Here is a 22,760-nt window from a genome sequence, read left to right as displayed (position 1 = left end):
GTTCCATTGGTCTATGTGTCTGTCATTGTACCAGTACCAGGCTGTTTTGATTACTGCGACTGTATAGTAAGTTCTGAGATAGGAAAGTGTGAGGGCTCCTACTTTGTTCTTCTTCAGTAATGCTGTAGCTATTCGGAGCCTCTTTCCATTCTACATAAAGTCGGAAATTAGTTTTTCCCTTTTGTTAAAGAATGTTGTTGGGATTTGGATTGGGATTGCATTATATCTGTAGACCTCTTTGGGTAATATTGACATTTTTACAATGCTAAGTCTTTCAATCCAGGAGCATAGTAGGTTTTTCCATTTATGTGGGTCTCTCTTGGTTTCTTGCAGTAGCGTTTTGTAGTTTTCTTTGTATAAGTCTTCTACATCCCTTGTTAGATTTATTCCTCAGTATTTTATCCTTTTGGGGGGCTATTGTAAATGGTTTTGTTTCTTTGATTTCCTTTTCAGAGTTCTCTTTGTTAGTGTAGAGGAATCCAACTGATTTTTGTATGTTGATATTGTACCCTGCCACTTTGCTGAACCCTTCTATTAGTTCCAGTAACTTCCTTGTGGAATCTCTTGGGATTTGCTATGTATAGGATCATGTAATCTGAAAATAGGCATAGTTTTACTTCTTCCTTACCAATTTAGATGCTTTTTATATTCCTTTCTTGCCTTATTGCTACAGTTCAATATTGAATAAGAATAGTGATAATGGGCATCCTTGTCTCATTCCTATTCTCAAAGGGAATGCTTTCTATCTCTCCCCATTGTGAATAATGTTAGCTGTTCGTTTTTTATATGTGACCTTAATTATGTTGAGGAATTTCCTTTCTATTTCTGTTTTGCTGAGAGTTTGTATCAGAAAAAGGTTTTGGGTTTTATCAAATGCCTTCTCTGCATTGATTGAGATGATCATGTGATTATTTCCCTTTTTTTTATTTATGTGGTGAATTACATTGATTGATTTTCTAATGTTGAACCATCCCTGCATACCTGGTATGAAACCCAACTGATCACGATATATATATATTTTTTAATGTGCTGTTGTATTCTATTAGCTAGAATTTTGTCGAGGATTTTTGCTTCTGTATTCCAGATGCCTATTGGTCTGTAATTGTCTTTTCTTGTGGTATCTTTGACTGGCTTTGGTATCAGGGTTCTGCTGGTTTCACAGAATGCATAAGGTGATATTCCTTCCTTTTCCATGTTCTGGAATAGTTTGAGGAGAATTGGTGTCAAGTCTCCCTGAATGTTTGATTTAACTCTCCAGTGAAGCCACCTGGGCTAGGGATTTTTTTCATTGGGAGTTTTTTTTTTTTTTTAATGAAATCTTTGGTTTTTTTTTTTTTTTTTTTTTTATGGGTCTACTTAGGTTTTCTACCTCTGTTTGTATTAGTTTAGATGGCAAGTGTACTTTTAGGAATGTGTCCATTTCTTCTAGGTTTTCAAATTTGTTAAAGTAAAATTTTTCATAGTATTTTGTAATAATCCTCTTTATCTCGGTTGATTGTGTTGTAATGTTACCTATTTCTTTCTTACTTTGCAACTTCTCATTCTTTTCCTTTGTCAGTTTGTCCAGTGGTTTGTCGATTTTATTGATCATCTCAAAGAATCAACTTCTAGTTTCGTTGATTTTTTTCTATTTCATTTATTTTGGGTCTGATCTTTATTATTTCCTTTTTTCTGGTGACGGTGGACTTCTTTCACTGTACGTTTTCTGTTTGTTCAAGTTGTTGGGTTAAGTTATTGATTTTGGGTCTTCTTTTTTGATGTGTGAAATTATTGTTACAAATTTTCTTCTGAGCACTGATTTTGCTGTGTCCTAAAGGTTTTGGTATGTTGTTTGTTCATTCTTATTGGACTTTAAGAATTTTTTAATTTCATTTTAAATTTCTTCTATAATCCAGTAGTTTTTAAGTAAGGTGTTATACAGTTTCCATGAATTAAATTTTTTCCTTTTCTCTTTCTGTTAATTGATTTCTAGTTTTATAATGTTATAGTGAAAGAAGGTGCTTTGTATCATGTTGATGCTTTTGAATTTATTGAAGCTTGCTTTGTGACCTAGAATACAGCCCATTCTGAAGAATGATCCAGTGCATTGGAGAATAATGTGTGCTATGTTACTGTTGGATGGTGTGTTCTGTATATGTCTATGAGGTCAAGTTGGTTAATTGTGTTATTTAGTTCTTCTGTATCTTAATGAGTTTCTTTCTAGTTTTCTGTCCATTGTCAAAAGTGGTGTGTTAAAGTCTCCTGTTATTGTAGAACTGTCTATTTCTCTTTGCAATTCTGTTTTATATACATTGGAGCTCTGTCATTAGGCACATAAATATTTATTATTGCTATGTCTTCTTGGTGGATTGACCCTTAAATCATTATGTAATGCCCATCTTTATCTCTCATACTGGATTTTGACTTACGAAGTCTATTTTATCCAAAATTATTATTGCTACTCCTGCTCTCTTAGATACTATTTTCTTGATATATATTTTTTTTCCACCCTTTGATTTTTAACTTGCTTATATCTTTGCATCTAATGCATGTCTCTTGTAGGCAACATATTGACGGGTTGTGTTTTTTTATGCATTCCGTCATTGTCTCTCGACTAGTATATTTAATCCATTTACATTCAGTGTGATTAACAATAAGTATGGATTCATTATGGAAACCCTGGTGGCATAGTCGCTAAGTGCTACGGCTGCTAACCAAAGAGTCAGCAGTTCGAATCTGCCGAGTGCTCCTTGGAAACTCTATGGGGCAGTTCTTCTCTGTCGTATAGGGTCACTATGAGTCAGAATCGACTCAACGGCACTGGGTTTGGTTTTGGTTTTTACGGATTCATTGCTGTAATTTCATTAAACTTTTTTTTTTTTTTTTGGCGTGTGTGGTGTTAATGGTTTCTTTGTTTCTCTTAGTTTTCTGTCCTGAGTTCTTTTTGTACATGGGTTTTCTTTTCCTATCAATCATTGCTTTGGACAGAACAAGGGAATACTGATTGGTTTAAAGTCTGGAAGGGTGTGCATCATCAGGGTTGTATTCTTTCACCATACCTATTTAATCTGTATGCTGAATGAATAATATAAGAAGCTGGACTATATGAAGAAGAACGGGGCATCAGCGTTGGAGGAAGACTCATTAACAACCCGCATTATGCAGATGACACAGTCTTGCTTGCTGAAAGTGAAGAGGACTTGAAGCACTTACTAATGAAGATCAAAGACCACAGCCTTCAATATTGCCTGCACCTCAACACAAAGAAAACAAAGATCCTCACAACTAGACCAATGAGCAACATCATGATAAATGGAGAAAAGATTGAAGTTGTCAAGGATTTCATTTTACTTGGATCCACAATCAACAGCCATGGAAGCAGCAGTCAAGAAATCAAAAGATGCATTGCACTGGATAAGTCTGCTGCAAAGGACCTCTTCAAAGTGCTGAAGAGCAAAGATGTCACCCTGAAGACTAAGGTGCACCTGACCCAAGCCATGGTATTTTCAATCGCATCATATACATGTGAAAGCTGGACAATAAGTAAGGAAGACCGAAGAAGAGTTGATGCCTTTGAATTGTGGTGTTGGCGAAGAATATTGAATATACCGTGGACTGACTGCCAAAAGAACGAACAAATCTGTCTTGGAAGAAGTGCGGCCAGAATGCTCCTTAGAGGCAAGAATGGCGAGACTGTGTCTTACATACTTCGGACACGTTGTCAGGAGAGATCAGTTCCTGGAGAAGGACATCATGCTTGGCAGAGTACAGGGTCAGCAGAAAAGAGGGAGACCCTCAAAGAGGTGGATTGACACAGTGGCTGCAACAAAGAGCTCAAGCATAACAACGATTGTAAGGATGGCGCAGGACTGGGCAGCATTTCGTTCTGTTGTGCATAGGGTCACTATGAGTCGGAATCGACTTGAGGGCACCTAACAGCAACAACAACATCAGTCATTGCTGTTGTTTTGTGTTTACTGAGCTATTGTGGTTTTCTTCTTTATTTTGGTGTGTAGATTTATTACTTTCCTTTGTGGTTACCAGGAAGTTTACCTTAATCTTCTTAATATTAAAACAATCTGTTATATTTTGAAACCGCCCTCGACTTCCTCCCCATATGGAAGTTCTATAATTGCATCTTTTATTCCCTGTTTTTGTTTCAAAGTTTTTGTCTTTTATAGCTTTACTGTTCTGGTTACCTCTGGTCAGATTTTTAGCTTTATTTTGCTTTTGTGAAGTCTTTATCTGGGAGATGTTGTTGTGTGTCTTTATTTAAGGTTGTTATCTGATGTTGTTGGTTCTGTATCTGAAGGAATCCTTGTAAGATTTCTTGTAAGGCTGGTCTGTTTTTTACAGATTCCCTAAGTTTCTGCTTATCTAGGAATGTCTTAGTTTCGCCATCATTTTCGAGAGACAATTTTACCAGATACATGATTTTTGGCTGTCAGTTCTTAGCCTTCAGAATTCTGTGTATTTCATTCCATTGCTTTCTTGCCTGCATGATTTCTGATGAGAAATAAGTACTTAGTTTTATTGGTACCCCTTTGTAAGTGATATTTCATTTTTTTTGAGCTACTGTCCGAATTCCTTCTTTGTCTTTGGGAAGTTTCATTATGATATGTCTTGGTGATTTTTGGGGGGGATCTATCTTGTGTGGAGTTCACTGCACTTCTTGGATGGTAACCTTCTTGTCTTTCATGATATTTGGGAAATTTTCAGCCAATATATCTTCAAAAATTCTCTCTGTTCTTTTTTTCCTCTTCTTCTGGAATTCCTAGTATGTGTAAATTATTCCTCTTGATGGTGTCCCACATAACTCTTAGGCTTTCTTCATTCTTTTTCTGTTTACTACTCAAGTGAATTAATATGAAGGAATTTGTCATCTATTTTGCTGATTCTTTCTTCTCTTGATTCAGTTCTACTCCTGTGTCCTTTGATTGAGTTATCTATTTCTGATATTTTATTGTTAATCTTCTGAATTTCTAGTTGTTTTTTTTTTTTTTGTATGGTTTCTAATTGTCTATTTAGTCCGTCATTTTGTTCTTGTATTGTTTTCCTGAATTCTTCTAGGTTTTGTTCTGTGTTTTCTTTGATCTCTTTGAGAATCCTAAATATAACCCTACTGAATTCCTTCTCAGGTAGTTCTATTATTGTTTCTTCCTCTGGAAGGTTTCCTTTCCTTTTATTTTGCTCACTTGTTTGAGCTATCATATCTTATTTTTTCATATGATTTGTTACTGTCTGCTATCTCTGAGGCATTAGGTATTATTTTATTTATTTATGTGTTTTATATTGATGGCATGTTTGTTTTGTCCTGATTTTTTGTTTTGTTTTGATTTGTCAGGGTGAGTAGAGGAGGTGTGCTCCATTGATTGCTGGTCTGGCAGCATGGAACCACTCAGCACCCATCACTGGGTGGGTAGGGCAGAGTGGGCAGTATGAACACACATCACCGTTCACTGGGTGTTTGGGGCAGCTGGGGGAAGGCTGGGAAAGCATGGGCCGCTGCCTGTTGTTGGCCCAGTGTGCAGGAGTGTACAGTGGCACTGGCTGGGTGGATAGCATGGCGGGTGTGTGTGGCATGCAACCAGGGGCCCGGGAGCACCCTCTGCCACTTACCACATGGGTGGTTCTGAGTACAGGGGTGTGTTGCTGGCTACCAGGGGTGCAGGAATGATCACTGCTGCTCACTGAGTGTGCAGGGCAGTGGACGGGGGTGTGGTGGGTGACCAGGGGCATGAGAATGCTCTCTGTCATTCATCTAGTGGGTGGGGCAGTAGGCAGGGGATGTGGTGGGTGACTGGGGGTGCAGGTAGCTCACTGCTACTTGCCGGATGGGCAAGGCCGCTATGGGAGGTAGTGGATGTGGCTGGGAGAGGGGCTCATACTGTGGTCCCTGGGTGGGTAGGGCAGCAGGGGTAGGGGAGTTTGTGCCACTCATCACCAGTAGGGTGGGAGGAGGGGGAGCATACTCCTCTTGTCACTGGGCATGGTGCCTGGGCACGTCTTGTTGGCTGCAGCCAGCAGTCAGGAACTGGACCCGACCAAGTGTGGCAGGGCGGAGCTGCCCAGAGTATGGTCAGGTGGGGGGCTTCCTGCTGACACTCTATGTATCTGTTACTCTGTGTACCACCCACCCTAATAATCAGGGACCACCACTGGTGAGTAGTCCTGTCTCTGAATCTTGGCTCCCTCCATGCTCTATGGGTGCCAGGATCCCTGGAGCTCTCACCCTCCTTTCTGTGCTTTCCCTTAGATCCAGTTCATGTCCTGTTCACCTTGCTTCACTCCGGATACATCTACACAGTTTCTCTGTCTCCTATTGCGAATTCCATGAAATTACCTTCTTGTGTTCCTCACCTTGGATCACTGCTGGCTTTGTCTCAAGATGGTTATGCTGTGCCAGGCTGGTTAGCAGGGCACCTCTGCTCTATATCTTTCCTCATTCACTGTTTTTGTTCTATTTATTCTTCCAATTGGTGTTTGATCTAATTCTTTATCCTTTTGTTTGATGCTCAGGGTTTCAGGAGTGTCATCTGTATCTGTTTCACTTGGTTTCAAGGCCTTTGCTGTAGAGGGATGGCATGGTATGCCTGACCAAGCCACCATCTTAGGCTGTTTTGTTCATTGTCTCTTACTAGAATATAAACTTCCTAAGGACAGGAACTATATTTTACTCACTACTCCATTTTCTGACTCTGAAACAATTCCTGCCCCAAATAGGCATTGAATATATATTTGTTGAATGAATGAACAAAAGAATATTAGTTTCTGATATTATAATGAGTTCATCTTCAGTTGAAGGAGGTTGTTTTCTGTGGAATTCTATGGGTCTTTCCAAAGTGATTTAGCATTTCCTTCTATTCTATGCCAAATATTCTCCATGCCCATAAAGGTCTAAAGAAATCCTGATAGTTTTTGTGTCAATTTTTCACTTTAGGTTTCCTGTTCCAAAAAAAAAAAAAAATACTGACTCTTAAGTTACTCATGGCACATACCTGGGTTTCGTATTTCTTGCATGTAACTTTTTTCCACCTAGACCCCCCACGAGGCTTGACTTCGGGCTTCCTTTCTGCTTCTCCAGGCTGGTCTGTGGACTTGACTTCGGGCTTCCTTTCTGCTTCTCCAGGCTGGTCTGTGGACTTGACTTCGGGCTTCCTTTCTGCTTCTCCAGGCTGGTCTGTGGACTTGACTTCGGGCTTCCTTTCTGCTTCTCCAGGCTGGTCTGTGGACTTGACTTCGGGCTTCCTTTCTGCTTCTCCAGGCTGGTCTGTGGACTTGACTTCGGGCTTCCTTTCTGCTTCTCCAGGCTGGTCTGTGGACTTGACTTCGGGCTTCCTTTCTGCTTCTCCAGGCTGGTCTGTGGACTTGACTTCGGGCTTCCTTTCTGCTTCTCCAGGCTGGTCTGTGGACTTGACTTCGGGCTTCCTTTCTGCTTCTCCAGGCTGGTCTGTGGACTTGACTTCGGGCTTCCTTTCTGCTTCTCCAGGCTGGTCTGTGGACTTGACTTCGGGCTTCCTTTCTGCTTCTCCAGGCTGGTCTGTGGACTTGACTTCGGGCTTCCTTTCTGCTTCTCCAGGCTGGTCTGTGGACTTGACTTCGGGCTTCCTTTCTGCTTCTCCAGGCTGGTCTGTGGACTTTTTCTAGCCCTAATCTTATGGAGGAGAAAGCCATTAATGTGCGTGTGTAATTGCGGTTCTGGCTTTCTCATTGGCTTCAGGCCTGGACTCTTTTCCCCACGTTGGTGTTTATACTTCACACACCATCCTTGGTTTCCTTCTTTTCAGTATGGCAGGTAAATTATTCTGATTTTAATCTGCCTTCCCGGAACTTCAACTTGTTGGACTTGGACCTGCTGCTTTTCACATGTAGGTAAACTGGTCCTTTTTACTGATACCTGAGCAAAGTTGAGAGGTTTGCACACACACTCAATATTTGGCACTTTATGATTTGTGCTGTGCTCACGTTTACAGGGGAAAATTGGTCCCTCTGAGTACAGACTGACTGTCAACTTGATTGTGCGTGAAAGCTCCTATGCCGTGATTTGACATTATCGGGAACCCAGGGCCCGCAAATGTGTGCTTTTTTACTGCTTTTCTTCAACATGCTGAATACATAACAAGAGCGTAGGTAATAAAGCTATTCAAATTTCACAAGTGAGACATGAACACTTCACCCTCTTTCGCAAATATTGGAATGTTTTATGATTCTCCTTCATATTAGGAAAGAGAAAGAATCTTTCCAATTATTTCTTTAACGAGTCAGTTAATTTATGGAGCTTTTGAAAATTTTCCTTTTCAGATTGATTCAACAATCTTACCCCTACTGTGTAATTTAGCAGTGCACTTTCTGCATTCATTATACCTGGGAAGGTCAAGCAGTTTGTGACCTCAAAAAGCCTGATCCTTGGTTTGTACAATTACTTAAATGTTCCTGTTGTTTAGAATGGATATTTCAGCCATCTCAGGTTTACTGTTATGAGGATTCTGAAGTGTTTTTGTTTATTGAACACTGAATCCAACAGAAGGAGCTTTTATAATATTGTCTAAGATCTTTATATATTTTCTTATTTTATTTTAAAAGTCATGGTTATATGACATGCTGATGTAACTTAATGGGTAAACTTTACATTTCGGTGTTACAGATTTAGGATTTTTGCAAAAACCCTAGTTGAAGCTAAGAAATATTTTGACACCATAGACCCTAGAGGTTTATATAGCCAGAGCAGATAAAGCACGATTGGATGTCAGAAGTGTAGAGTACACTTTGTTGGTTATCCCAAATAGAAAGGCTGGTAACTTAATGAAAGTTGATTGGCAGTGGAATTTATTACAGCAACTTCAAGATGGAGAATGAAGAAGTAAAATGTTACTAATTAATAACTAACTTCTTTCTGACAATGTAAACCAGTGCACTTCATTTAGAATCTTTACCAGGTTTTAGTTTAACTGTGCAGGTATTTTGATGGTAGAATACAATTTTGGAAATGTGGAATAAGTTTAAAATACTTTTGGAATATAGTTATTAGTCAGAAATAGGTAAAGAATTGTTTAGTGCTTTGGATATATGAAGGCATATTCTACTCGGTAAATTTACTGGTGGCGTAGTGGTCAAAAAAGCTACAGTTGCTAGCCAAAAGGTCCACAGTTCGAATCCACCAGGCTCTCCTTGAAAATCCTATGGTGTAGTTCTACTCTGTCCTTTAGGGTCTCTATGGGTCAGAATCGACTCTATGGCAATGGATTTTTTTTTTTTTTTGGCTAAAAGATTTTGAGGGAGAAAGAATTCTTAAAATAGATGTAATGCAAATGTAATTTGAAATGGCTTTACAGTGAATTTGACAACATTCTCAAATACTGGGAAAATTCAGTAAACATCTTGAAGACAAAGGAATCATGAACAATGAATAATATAAGTTTATTACAAACAAATCATGCCTGACAAAATTAATAGATGTTTAAAATAGAATTGCAGGATTAGCATGCATAAAAGAAATGTATTTTTTGAACTTCACCCAAGTGTTTGTTGTAGCTTTTGAAAAATAATTTTAAAATTAGGATATATATCATCTGATGGTTTGAATATTTATGGAAAGATGATGAATCAATTGTGAGGCCAAAATATAACATGAAGAAAACACCCAAATGGTTTGTGGGATTAGCTAGCAGTGACAAAGTGTGACCTGACTGGTTTGGGTACCCCATAATCTCCATCAGCCTCCCTCACGTACTCATACAGTTCGTGCAAAAACAGTACACATGTCACACAAAAGCAGCTTCTAATACAAGTCCTTCTGGCACAGCTTCTAATCAAATTTTTTTTTTTTTTTTTGCTAAGCCCCTTCTGTGTAGAAGCTCTGCATCTTCATTGATCAGTTTAGATCAGCAATCAACAAATCTAGCCTACCCCGATTTTTGTAAATAAAGTCTCCTTAGATTACAGCTGTGTTCATCTGTTTATGTATTTGTTGTCTGTGACTGCTTTCTTGCTACAGTGATGGCTGAGTAGTTGAGACAGAGACTGTATGACTCACAAATCCCAAGATATTTATTTGGCTCTTTGCAGAAAAACTTGCCGGTGCCTAGTTTAGATTTTTTTTTTAAAACAGGAGCATTAGAATTTTTGTCAAGTTTAGGCATCAGTAGATTATTTGTTCATTTCACAAAGATGGGAGTGAATTTGTTCATGTTTCTGTGCTTTGGGTTTAGTCTTTTCCTGAATCTTCCATGCTTCCTGGGGACTGGTCCATCCATTTTGACAGTAAACATCCAAAGTGAGAAATGAGCCACATTACTGGCTTTATTCAGGTCCATTCAACTCTCCAGACATCATAAAAGAAGATAATGACATATCAATAGACTTAACAGAAATATGTGGAAGGAATGGTGGCTGAAAGAAACCAAACAATTTTGTTAATCTTAGGCACCAAGATATGTGAGGTCTAATTCAAAATAAATGTCACCAGATTGATCTTGGATCTTTCTTCCAAATGTATTTATCTTAGGGGGAGAGTATTCCTCAGACTGGGAATCAATTGAAAAAGATCATATTCCACGTGGTAGGTCCTTGATAAATATTTATGGCTTGAATATTAATTTCCTAATGATTTTTGTAGACATTTATTCATTCTTCAGATATTTGAGTGCTTACTCTCTGTCAGCTATGACGCCTAAGGGCAAGTAATTTGGCAGAGAACTAGACAGATACAGTCCCTAATGCAGGGAGTTAGTCAAAGGAGGAATTTAAAAATAAATAAAATAATTGAAGACAGTGATAACCCATGAAGAACATACAATTGGATTGTGCAGTGGTGAGTTGGGTCAGAAAGGGTGGATACTGGGATAAAGAGAAACTTACAAAAGGGTGAGGAGCAGCCATTTGAGCTGAGAAGTGAATGATGAGAAGGGGAAGCAGCCATGAAAAGGTCTGAGAGCAGAGCCTTCCAGGAGAGCAAGTTGAAAATCCCTGAACAAGTATGGCCTTTAAGGGAATAGAAAGGCATCATATTGTATGGCTGGATCCCAGTAACAGGGAGAGAGAGTTTTAATTTAGGATCCTCCATGTTCTGTGTCTAGGAGAGTGTTAGTTGTATAATAGGGCATGAGATTAATACCCTAAATATGTTTTCTTGGGTATTCAGAATGGTTCGTGTGTTCTAAACAGAAATGTAGGTACTTACCACGGTGGCATAGTGGGGAAGAGCTCGGGTGCTAACCAAGAGGTCGGTAGTTCAAATCCATCAGCTGCTCTTTGGAAACTCTATGGGGCAGTTCTACTCTGTCCTATAGGGTCTCTATGAGTCAGAATCAACTTGACAGCAACAGGTTTTTGGGGTTTGGAGCTAAAATGAGAGTGATTGAATTGATTGCATCTGAAGCAGTTATTGTGTCCAGAACAAGGCCACGCACAGGTGTCTAAATAGGAATAAGAGAAGACTGAAAAGAGAGAAAGCCTTGAGATAGAGTTTTGGAGAAATAGGAGATTAGCACTTGGTTCTTTGACCCCAAGACCAGGGAGAAGCTGACTTGGAACGTCACTTGGCCTGTGTCTCGGCAGCTGCTGTGCATCCTGGTTAAGCACTTCTACGCTTCTATGGCAGGGGGTGGTGTGTGAGCAGGGACTCTTAACAAAAGCTGTGTCTTGAGGATGTCTGGAGGGAGGATTTAAGAAAAAAAATATAGTTTTTTTTTTTTATATATATATATATATAATTGATTTTTAGCAAGAAAAACATCAGCGCTGAGAACAGGTCAGACTTAAATTTCAACTCCACAGAAACATCCCAAGCCCTACAAGAACATCGTTACCAGCCTCACAGAGGAAACGCAGTATGAGGACGAACTGAACTGTGAAAGGGGAGGAGAGTATGTTGACACTGAAATATCAGGACGTGGATGAAAAGAAAGAAAAAGGCACATTCCAATAGCAAAACTGATTTTGAGTGAGAGGGCCAATGGGAGAATAATATAGCAAAGGAAATAAAAAAAAAAGAAAGAAAGAGGGATTACTGAAATATAACTGAAGCAGTTGTGAAAACTCTACAGTTTATACAAAGAGCCTGGAAATGAGAATAATAGGAGGTCTGCAGTGTAAGTATGGGAAATTACTAAGTATTTAAAACACATAATTGAAAATTCAATACATGTAACTCATAAATTACTTAAAATTTAAACTCTATTGGCCATATTCTGCCTTAAAAGTAAAAAAAAAATTCCTAGTCTATAACTTAATCTGTAATCTATTTCATATACCAAGACAAGGAGAAACCTATGTCTTCACTGAAAAGATTAAGCCTTTCATATTACTCTGAAGCCAGAAATTATCCTGATACAAACGTCTTTCTCTTTGCAACTTGCTTGGATCAAGTGCAAATCAGGTGCTTTGGTCAGGTGCAGATTTGATTGTTTTACTATTATCTTTCATCAGGCTTTCTACCTTGACCATGTCCCTGAAATCTGTTGACCAGAACAACCTTGAGAAGGGTTGCTGCCCAGTTCCTGAATCATTTATTTGGTTCCTGAGTGCTATGATATATTGTATCATAGCTTTAATCTCTCACCCTGGCATTTCTCAGGTTAAAATTGGTTCTTGTTCACTGTCAGTTTAATAGAAATTGAAAGAATGAACAAGAGTATCTCATGCTGGAGTAGATAGAAAAGACATCATGAAGGACATGTTGAGGGTTTAGGAAAAGCCTGTATCAGGCCCTATATCATGTGTGAAAGTATTTCAGCTCCATGGATGCGCTTGGTGCATTGTAGGCCCCAATAAATATTTGGCCAATCAATGTATATTGGTTTAAAATTTTACCTGGTTGGATTTCTACATTATTTGGAAGTATGGATAAAAAAAATGAATGGCACCAGATTATGGAGGACTTGGGAAACCAAGCACATAGGATTTGCTATTAAAAATGATTGGGAAACATTATGGGGAATTAAGTAATACCTAAATGATTTCCCAATGTTTGTTTTATTTAGTATATAAAGTGATTTAGAAACTGACACAAGCTGAGGGTGATATTGTATCCAGGCATACTTTCCGCGTTACCCAGGTTTCCATCACCAGCCTGCCTTGGGTTCATTGGAATCAATGACTACATGAAAGTCCCTGGATCCAATGTAAAAAAGCTGCCTCAGTTATCAAGGTCCTCCCTTGTTATGCTGTCTTGCGTCTGTGTTCCTGTTTGCTTTGTACTGTATCTTCATTTCTAATGTATCTGATCTTTAATATTTTAGGACTCTGAACATTCAGCCTTGTTTTGTTCTTTCACCTTTGTGTCTCGCTGGTACGTGCTTGTTCGCATTGATATGTAGGGAATAATTCAAAGAAAATTAAATAGAACCAATTTGTAAATAAAACCTTTTCAGTACAAACTGTAAGGACGGGACATTTTGTTATCAGCCTTTGTGCTTCATGGGACTTCTCAAAATATAAAGGTTGGTGTACTAAAAGCAAATCCTGTGGTACAAATTGGTTGTTATCTCTTGGAGCACTCAATCTGTCTGGGAGAAGGATATGCCAAGAAAATGTTCACATTGCTGCAGCTTTGGCCACTGAAACAACTTGCCTGCCCTCACTAAATATGGATTTTACTTTAATATTTTATTGCATAGAAACCATGAAAGACTAGAGTAAAAATTATATAGTCTGTTCAGATGAATTAAGAATAAGAGACAATCCCGCTTTTTGGCTCCAACCTTGCTTCCTGAAAGCAAAGAAGACTTGAAGCACTTACTGATGAAGATCAAAGACCACAGCCTTCAGTATGGATTACACCTCAACATAGAGAAAGCAAAAATCCTCACAACTGGACCAGTAGGTAACATCATGGTAAATGAAGGAACGATTGAAGTTGTCCAGGATTTCATTTCACTTAGGTCCACAATCAACACCCGTACAGGCAGCAGTCAGGAAATCAAATGAAGTATTGCATTAGGCAAATCTGCTGCTAAAGACCTCGTTAAAGTGTTAAAAAGCAAAGATGTTACCTTGAAGACTAAGGAGCACCTGACCAAAGCCATGGTATTTCAGTTGCCTTGTATATGCATGTGAAAGCTGGACAATGAATAAGGAAGACCAAAGAAGAATTGGTGCCTTTGAATTATGGTGTTGGCAAAGAATATTGGATATACCGTGGACTGCCAGTAAAACAAACAAGCCGGTCTTGGAAGAAATATAGACAGAATGTTCCTTAGAAGCAAGAATGGCAAGACTTTGTCTCAAGTACTTTGGACATGTTATCAGGAAGGGTCATTCCCTGGATAAGGACATCATGCTTGGTAAAGTAGAGGGTCAGTGAAAGAGAGGAAGACCCAGAGGGTCAGTGAAAGAGAGGAAGACCCAGAGGGTCAGTGAAAGAGAGGAAGACCCTCAGTGAGATGGATTGACACAGTGCCTGCAACAGTGGGAGCACGGGTAGCAACGATTGTGAAGATGGTACAGGACCGGGCAGTGTTTTGTTTTGTTGTACGTAGGGTCGCTATGAATCAGAATCAACTCAAAGGCACCCAGCAACAACAACATTTATGATAACATGGCCCATTTCTAATGTCATTTTGGTTGGTCCTTTGAATGTATAATCATTCAATTTTCTATCCCTTCAGAAGTATTTCCAGAAAGGAAATGAAGGGTCAGTTTTTATTGCAGGGTTTCATGTTTACTGAACTAGTGGTGTCTTATTTTTTCCATCTGGGGCATTTGAGTCTGGGCAATTTGCAATAGAATATAACTGCCAGCTGCACAAGGGTGATGCCAGTTTTGTCTGTAACTTGTGAACAATTCTCCAAACGAATTTGACTGGGAAAAACAGTGAGAATATTTTTTGCATGGTAGTGAATGGGTGGACTTGTGTTAAATAAAAAATTATGCAAGAAACCCATGAGCTCATGAAAGACTGGCTGTGACACTATAGGATAGCGTGTTGGAGTACTGACCCTGCAGCCAGACTGCCTGGCTGCGAATCCTGCTTCTGGCATTCAGTAGCAAGGTGACTTTGGGCAAATTATTTGATCTCTCTGTGCTTCAGTTTACGCCTCAATAAGCTGGGGATGATGACAGTACCTACCTCTTAGAGTTTTTATGAGGATGAAATAAGTTTTTATGAGGGTGAGAAACACTTAGGACAGAATCTGAACATAAGGAATGCTGACATAGTGTTTGTTATTATCCGTTGATCTTTAGAATTAAAGGTTAAAATTAAGTAGCTTTTTCTCTGACCCTGCCTCCTCTGAGAGTTACAAAAATATAAGAAGAAAATTGTTGACACTTCTGGACTGTAGAATGATTTGAAAGCAGCACTGTTCTTTTTGTTTTTTAACTCAAAGCTCTGGTAATGCAGTGGTCCTAAAAGGAGGCATATTTAACCTTTAGCCAACACTAAATTAACCAGAATTGTTTTCACACGCCTCTTTTAGGAAAAAAAGGAGACAAATTGTAAGAAAATAGTGCATTAGGGGTGTCTTCAAAAAGCAACTTCAAACATCCTTGTTATGCCCTGGGGTCCCTGTTTAGTCAGTGTAGTTTCCCCTCTGGAGTATTTGGAATGATGTAAACTGAGAGGGCAAGGGATCTAGGGGGCCTGGACCCCCCAGAATTTTATATAAAATTTCGTAGGCGTATACATTCTTATAGAGAAAAAGATCTCTGGTTCTTGTATTCTTAGAGGGGCCCGTGACCCCCAAAAGATGAAGAGCCCTCCTCTAAGGTGATACACACTTTTCAGCTTTAATGAAAGATAAAACTATGTTTATCATACTTAACAAAGCTAAGCTAAAATCTGCTAGTATATCTTAGATTTTTAGTAAAAAATATGGAAAGAAAAAATTTTTCCTTCCGGGTGAACACTTAGCTAACCAGAATATTTAATGAACCAGTATTCCATGTAATCACTGTTTGTTCCTGTCAAACAGTAATCGAGCTGATGTTTCATCCAGAGAAACTGGTGGTGTTTTTCTACTGTTTGTTCGTTCTTCTAATTTCAGAGTTCCTGACATTTTCTATAGTTTCGTAATTGTGTATTTTCTATGGTATGCTTAGGAGTAAGTACTGCCTAAATTCTTGCTTCAAAACCTTATTTATCGATCTCATTAATATAATTTAGTGCAGAATATTTCTATTCATTCTGTCCAAATGTATTGCAGAATATGTTATTTGAAAGAGGACAAGGGAAAGGTGAGAGGAAAGGAATTTTACTGACTCCTGAATTTTTAAAATGTGTTCTGTTTCTTGTGCGTTGTGCAAATGTATCCACGTTTACTTTGGTGCTTTTTAATTGCTTTTGTTAAAGTGGCTTCAGAGACTATTGTAAAATAATTACTTTATGGATCCTTAAAAGAGGGACACATTCCCAGCTCAAAAACTTCAGAATTTCTAATGGAAGGAGATTCAGTAAATAATTTAGAAATACATTCTGTTTACCTGTTAATAATTAAGCAGGTTAGACTGTGTACTTTTTTTATAGTCACAGAGTTTTAATGTATTTATTTGCTGGTTTTTAGGGATGTATTTAAGGCATCCTGCTATTGGGAAATGAAGATAAACAGTGAAACTGCATATAATAAAGGGAAGGGCTTTGGCTACTTTTAAAGCGGGAAGTGAGGAAAATAGAAAACAGTAAGTTGATTGGAATTTAGGGCTAAAAGCAGTCTTTAGTGCAGTAATCTTTCTGAGCTTTTCCCCTCTGTTTGGAAGGAAAGTGGAATACCTAACAGCAAGTGTAACTGAATCAAGCGAATGGCTTCTCGTTGTTGCCCTGGAGCTCTGGGCTCACGGAATTTAATTTAATTTAATTTAACTTTACATGGCTTTAGAGCAGAGGTTAGCCAGGCCACTAGTATGAAGGATTCTTGGGGAAGTCTGCTATAGAACGCATCATATTTCTTTGATGTTTCTAAAGCTTTATAATATTCCCAAGCCAGAGTGAGCACCTCTGCCTTACAAAGCACCGCTATGGCTGGGCTAGAATTAGATTTTTTTAGTTTTAGAGGGAATTTTTCTCTAACCTGTAAATGTACAGATTCTTTCTGGTATTCTTTGAGGATTGTCTTTTATTTACTATTTTCTAATAGGATGTAACCAAGCTTATATTTAAATTTTAATTTAGTGAAGAAGAATCTTGCTTTATAATACTTGATAGAGTATGGCCTTCGGCAGCTGCCATTCATCTGTACTAAAGTGGGAAACCCTGGTGACGTAGTGGTTAAGTGCTAAGGCTGCTAACCAAAAGGTCAGCAGTTTGGCTCCTTGGAAGTTCTACGGGGCGATTCTACTCTGTCCTGTAGGGTCGCTATGAGTCAGAGTCGACTCGACGGCCATGTGTTTGGTTTGGGTTTTTGGTACTAAAATGAGGAAAGTTCCATCTAAGATAAGCCAGTTGAAGTGAGTAGCTATAAGAATTCACAGTCATGCTGCAGGTGGCCTCTGAATGGTATATTTAGCACTATGGATTTAAAATAATTTTTCATTTGGGAATGAAAGCATGATTTTGTCATTGATCGAAATAGTCATTTGCTTATTTTTAATTTTTATTCATTTGAAATTTCTACTCCCCTATTCCCAAACTGATTTGGAGGTAGCGTCACCTGTTCAGAAGGCATGTTTTCTTTGTTTCTCTCTAGTATTCCTATCACTGAAATGGGTGCATATATATTTTCTGCTCTGTCTTGTAACACTCTGCTTACTAAATAAATGTAACCCAAGTTTCTTAAGTTTTCTAAATTCCAGGCTAAGCTTTTCTTTGAACATTTAAAGATATGGTTGGTTAAAATTTGGCTGCTAGGAATCTAAGGGAGACCCTTGGTGGTATAAATGGCTGAACACTGAACATCTAGCTGAGAGGTTGGCGGTTTGAACCCACCCAGGAACGCCTCTGAAGACTGGCCTGCTGATCTGCTTCTGAAAGGGTAGAGCCGTGAAAACCCTACGGAGCTGTTCCACTCTGTGCACATGGGGTCACCATCAGTTGGAGATGACTCAATGGCGATAAATAACAACAGGAATCTAGTAGATACCATCATAGGTGATTGCTGTTTTGTTACGAGTCCTATTTTTTTTTTCTTTTTTAATTTTTGTTCTCTTCCTTTTCGTTCCTCTTTCACTCATCCTTTCTTCTGCCGTTTCTAACTTCCTTATCTGTGCACCTTCTTAGTCATTTAGTGCTGCTATAAGAGAAATACCACAAGTGGATGGCTTTAACAAACGGATTTATTCTCTCACAATCTAGTAAGCTAGAAATCCAAATTCATGGTGCCAGCTCCACGAGGTGGCTTTCTCTGTCAGCTCTGGAAGAAGGTCCTTGTCATCAATCTTCCCCTGGTCTAGGAGCTTCTCAGCATAGGAACCTTGGGTCCAAAAGACGTGCACTGCTCCTGGTGTTGCCTTCTTGGTGGTATGAAGTCCCCATGTCTCTCTGCTCGCTTCTGTCTTTTATATCTCAAAAGAGATTGACTTAAGACATAACCTAATCTTGTAGATTAAGCCCTTCCTATTAACAAAACTGTTGCTAATCCCATCTCATTAACACCATAGAGGTAGGATTTACAACACGAAGGAAAATCACATCAGATGAAAAAATGGTGGACAATTACACAATACTGGGAATAATGGCCTAGTCAAGTTGGCACACATTTTTGGGGGACACAATTCAATCCATAACAGCAGCTGACTGAAGGCCTTTATCAAAAAGAGGGACAGATAGAAATTTTCAAATGACTTTCTTGCAGTTCAGGAAATCAATAATATAGTATATAATTTTTTTTTTTCCTGAAATATAGATGCAGACTGCTGCCTCTTTCTCCTTCAGAGTGGCTGGTGAGTTCAAACCACCAACCTTTCAGTTAACAACCAAATGCTTAACAACAGCACCACCAGGGCTCCTTGAAACATAGACTAGGCACCTCCTTTTAGCCCATTTTATGTTTATAGAATGTAATTTGTGCTTATTTTAGAAAACTTGGGGGAAAAATTCAAAGAAAAAAAAATCTGCCATAATCTTAACACCTGAGATAAGTACTAGAAATGAATTAGTATAGGTCCTTAATAGTGACATATGTGCTTTTCCTAAGACATATCTACATTTATATATGCACACACGCAAAAATTTTGCAGCCTATATGTGTATATATTACATACACACAAATGATTAAAAATTGCTATCATTTTTTTTTATTATTATGAACATTTTACAACCTTCTTTTTAAACTTAATAACGTATTGTAAATTCTCCCTGGAAGTGTTTAATGCAGTCCCTCTGTGACAGAAATGGTTAAGTGCTTGACTACTAGCTGAAAGTTTGGCCATTTGAACGCACCCAAATGTGCCTTGGAAGACAGGCCTGGCTATCTGCTTCCAAAAGATAACAGCCTTGAAAATCTTGTGCTTGAGTTCTATTCTGCACACATGGGTCACCATGAGTCACAATCGACTTGAAGACAACTAACAACAACAACCAATAGTTTGTTTAACCAATTCACTATTATGGAATATTTGTTGTTGTGTGCCGCAAAGTCGATTTCAACTCATAGCAACTCTACAAGACAGAATAGAGCTGCCCCATAGGGTTTCCAGGGAGCAGCTGGTGGATTCAAACTGCGGACCTTTAGGTTAGCAGCCTGAACTCAACCACTTCACTACCAGGGCTACAAGAATATTTAGGTCAATTTAATTCACATTTCTTCCATTGCTGTGGCAGATATGTCATGTATAGCTTAGTTTGTGTCTCTTCCATTATGAATTGCTTCTTCAAATTTATATGCCTGAATGTAAGAAATAAAACAATAAAAGACCTCTAAGGAACATAAATATATAATTTTCTGAGCTCCAAGGTGATGCATTGCCATTGAGTCAATTCTGACTCAGAGTGACCCTACAGGACAGAGTAGAACTGCCCCGTAGGATTTCCAAGGAGCGGCTGGTGGATTCGAACTGCCAACCTTTTGGCCAGCCTCCAAAGGCTTAACCACTCGTGCCATGAGGGCTCCGAACTCTAAGGTGGGAAAGACTTTTTAGGCACAGAAGCAGAAGTATATCATATAAGCATAAAGATTTATGAATTTGCCACTTAAAATGAAAGAATTCTTTTTCCCCATAAAATTAGTCAATTATCTCAACATGGCTTGTGAAAATGTTTCCTGTAATATAGCCCTTGTAATAGAGTACCTGTGGTCTCTTCAACTATATGTGGCTTCCAATTCCAATATCATGCCTTTACTTATATTTCAATTTTTGGTAAAGCCTATCCTTTTGCCCCAGGTCAGGAATTTATCACTTTTTTTGTTGTTGAAATTTATTTTGTAAATTTGTCAAAAAATTGTTTGAGCTAAATTTAAAGTGTCAGAACTGCTAAACTAACGGTAGTTTTAGTTCAGTTTAGTTTGACAAAGATTTATTGAATGTTTGCTACATACTGAGCTCTGTGCTTGCATTAGGAATACATAAAACACCAAAAACCAAACCCAGTGCCATCGAGTCGATTCTGACTCATGACCACCCTATACATAAATGGATCAAATACGCTGGAAGCAGAGTCCTTATGCTAGAAAAAATTATTAATCTGTTGGACAGGGCATGTAAATGGCCCAGATAGTGGCCTAATATTGATAACTTCACTTTTTTCCAATTCTTTCTTATTTTTTTGTTATCTATGATTTCTTGGCACTAGCCATGTTATGTGGTTTTTTTTTTTTTTTCTTCTTCTTTTTTAATCCAGAAAAGATTATTTATTATGTGACGTTGATTTAACAGAGCTACATTGACTCTGGCACATGAAATATTGTGACTTTTTTATACTCATATAGCCTGTTTACTTCTTCTAATTAATGAGCCGATGATTGCGTTTTCCTAGTTTCTGTCCTGTAAATGTTTATTGAGCTCTTTAGTTAGTCACTATGTAGGGAGCCGTAGGGAAGATAAAAATAAACGCTTTTGGCAAATTTATAATCTAATGAGGAAATCCATAATTTACAAAAATATTAGTAATAAAATAATAGTTCTTGGCTGCAGGTTTGAGGTGTGCTAGTCAATGTACTTGTCCTGTAGGGTCGCTATGAGTCAGAATCTACTCAACAGCAATGTTTTTTTTTTTTTAGTCGTTGTACTAAACAGGATTACATGTGTTATCTCATTTAATCCTCCCAACAACCCATACAGTCCATGGATATTTTATTGACTCCCTCACTTTGTTCAGTTCTATTCTTACTGTCATCTCCTCTGAGAAGGTCCTCTGATAGGTGAGAACCTAACAGAAATATTGGTCCCTGTGACTCCCAGTGCCTTCATCTTGTTTTGTTTGTCCTCGTACTACTAATAATATGACATCACAAGGCTAATAATAATTTATTTGCTTATAGTTGTTTCCCCTAATAGAATGAATATGGAATGGAAGGGTGAACCATGAGTTGTAGGAAATTGGAGGTGCAGAAGGTCAAAGTTTAATTGAATACATAACAGTTAACTTCTTAAAGCCTCAATTTATTTATCTGTAAATAGATGTAGACTTAGTGCCTGTTCCATAGGTTAGTCAGACAGTGAGTTATTTCACTCCATAAATATTCATTGACCTCCTAGTATGGGTCAGGCACTGTTGATGGAAGTGGGAACACAGTGGAGAAGACGAAGTGCCTGTCCTCATGGCACTTACGTTCTGGTAGAGACTGACAATAAATAAATAAAAATTACTTTTATAATATATCATGTAAAAAAAAGACCACATTAATTTTATCAAAAATGTCTTTCCCCACCTCACCCCCCGAACCATTTGAAAATGTTCCCTTTTCCATTCTTAAATGTCTTCTGTTAATCCACTGTTAATGGTTCTTCTCTAGCTCTTCCAAACAGATGCTAATCTTCAGTGTCTTCCTCAAGTTTGGTGTTGCACAGTGAGTGGTAGTCACAAGTAGGGCAAGACTGTCCTTCCTTTTCTGAACCCCGTTTATCTATTAGTTCAGCCTTATCTCAGGGCTGTTTTACTTTAATGTTGGGTTTGTTGTTTGATTCCTTGTTTTCCCTCTGCAAATGCAGCCTTGTTGATTCATCTTAAAAAAAAAAAAAAAAAACCCCATCAATTATAATCATCAGGTCCTTTTTTTCAATGGATCTTTTACTGTAGATGTACCCATTTATAGGGTCATGTTATGTTTATGAATGCACTTCGGTGAGTAACACTGCTTTTGAGACTTTGAATGGCTCATTCTCTGGGGGGATTATTAGTGAATATGACATCGAGGTCATCATTGAGATTTCCTAGCAAATTCAGAAAGATCTCTTTCCAAGGACATACAATATCAACCTCAATTCTTAATATGAGAGTCATTTCTACTTAATTATTTTTATATTACAACTCATCAGATTGGCTTTAAAGGCACTTTCAAGGCTGCTCAGCCTCCTGTCTGCTCTACTGCACCCAGACCCGGCTTGGATCCTATACTCTCAAATGCGTTTGGATACACAGGATTATAAAAGCGACTCATTCATTTGTTGGCATCCCTGCTTTCAAGCGTAGGTGGTGGTTGTTGTTAGTTCCCTTCCAGTAAGCTCCTACTCGTGATAACCTTATGTATGCCAGAGGGAAATGTCTGGTCCTGAGCCATCTCCAGGGTCTTTGATATGTTTGAGCATATTGCTACAGCTACTGTGTTAGTCCATCTTACTGAGGGTTTCCCTCATTTTTGCTGACCCTCTACTTTACCAAACGTGACGTCTTTGCCTAGTGACTGGTTTTTCCTATTGATGTGTCCAGAGGAAGTAGGAGAAAATCTCGTCACTCATGCTTCTCAGGAGCATTT

The 22,760-nt window shown here is 38.5% G+C and overlaps 1 protein-coding gene across 50 annotated transcripts in view; it reads left to right on the top strand.

Moving 5' to 3' along the window:
• The window catches only part of ZBTB20 (zinc finger and BTB domain containing 20), a 1,035,663-nt gene that overhangs the window by 211,684 nt on the left and 801,219 nt on the right, over window positions 1–22,760 (top strand). Inside the window, exon 1 of one of the 50 annotated variants that reach the window (XM_064283818.1) lies at window positions 17,111–17,998. The exons of the other annotated variants lie outside the window; for them this stretch is intronic. The gene's annotated coding sequence lies outside the window, so the exon portion shown is untranslated. Of the gene's footprint in view, window positions 1–17,110; window positions 17,999–22,760 lie in introns of those variants that run through there. 50 annotated transcript variants of the gene reach the window in all.

This window comes from Loxodonta africana, chromosome 1 (assembly GCF_030014295.1).
Source record: "Loxodonta africana isolate mLoxAfr1 chromosome 1, mLoxAfr1.hap2, whole genome shotgun sequence".
Classification (NCBI taxonomy): domain Eukaryota; kingdom Metazoa; phylum Chordata; class Mammalia; order Proboscidea; family Elephantidae; genus Loxodonta; species Loxodonta africana.
The sequence above is the reverse complement of the archived record's forward strand: the minus strand, read 5'-3'. Positions and strand labels throughout refer to the sequence as shown.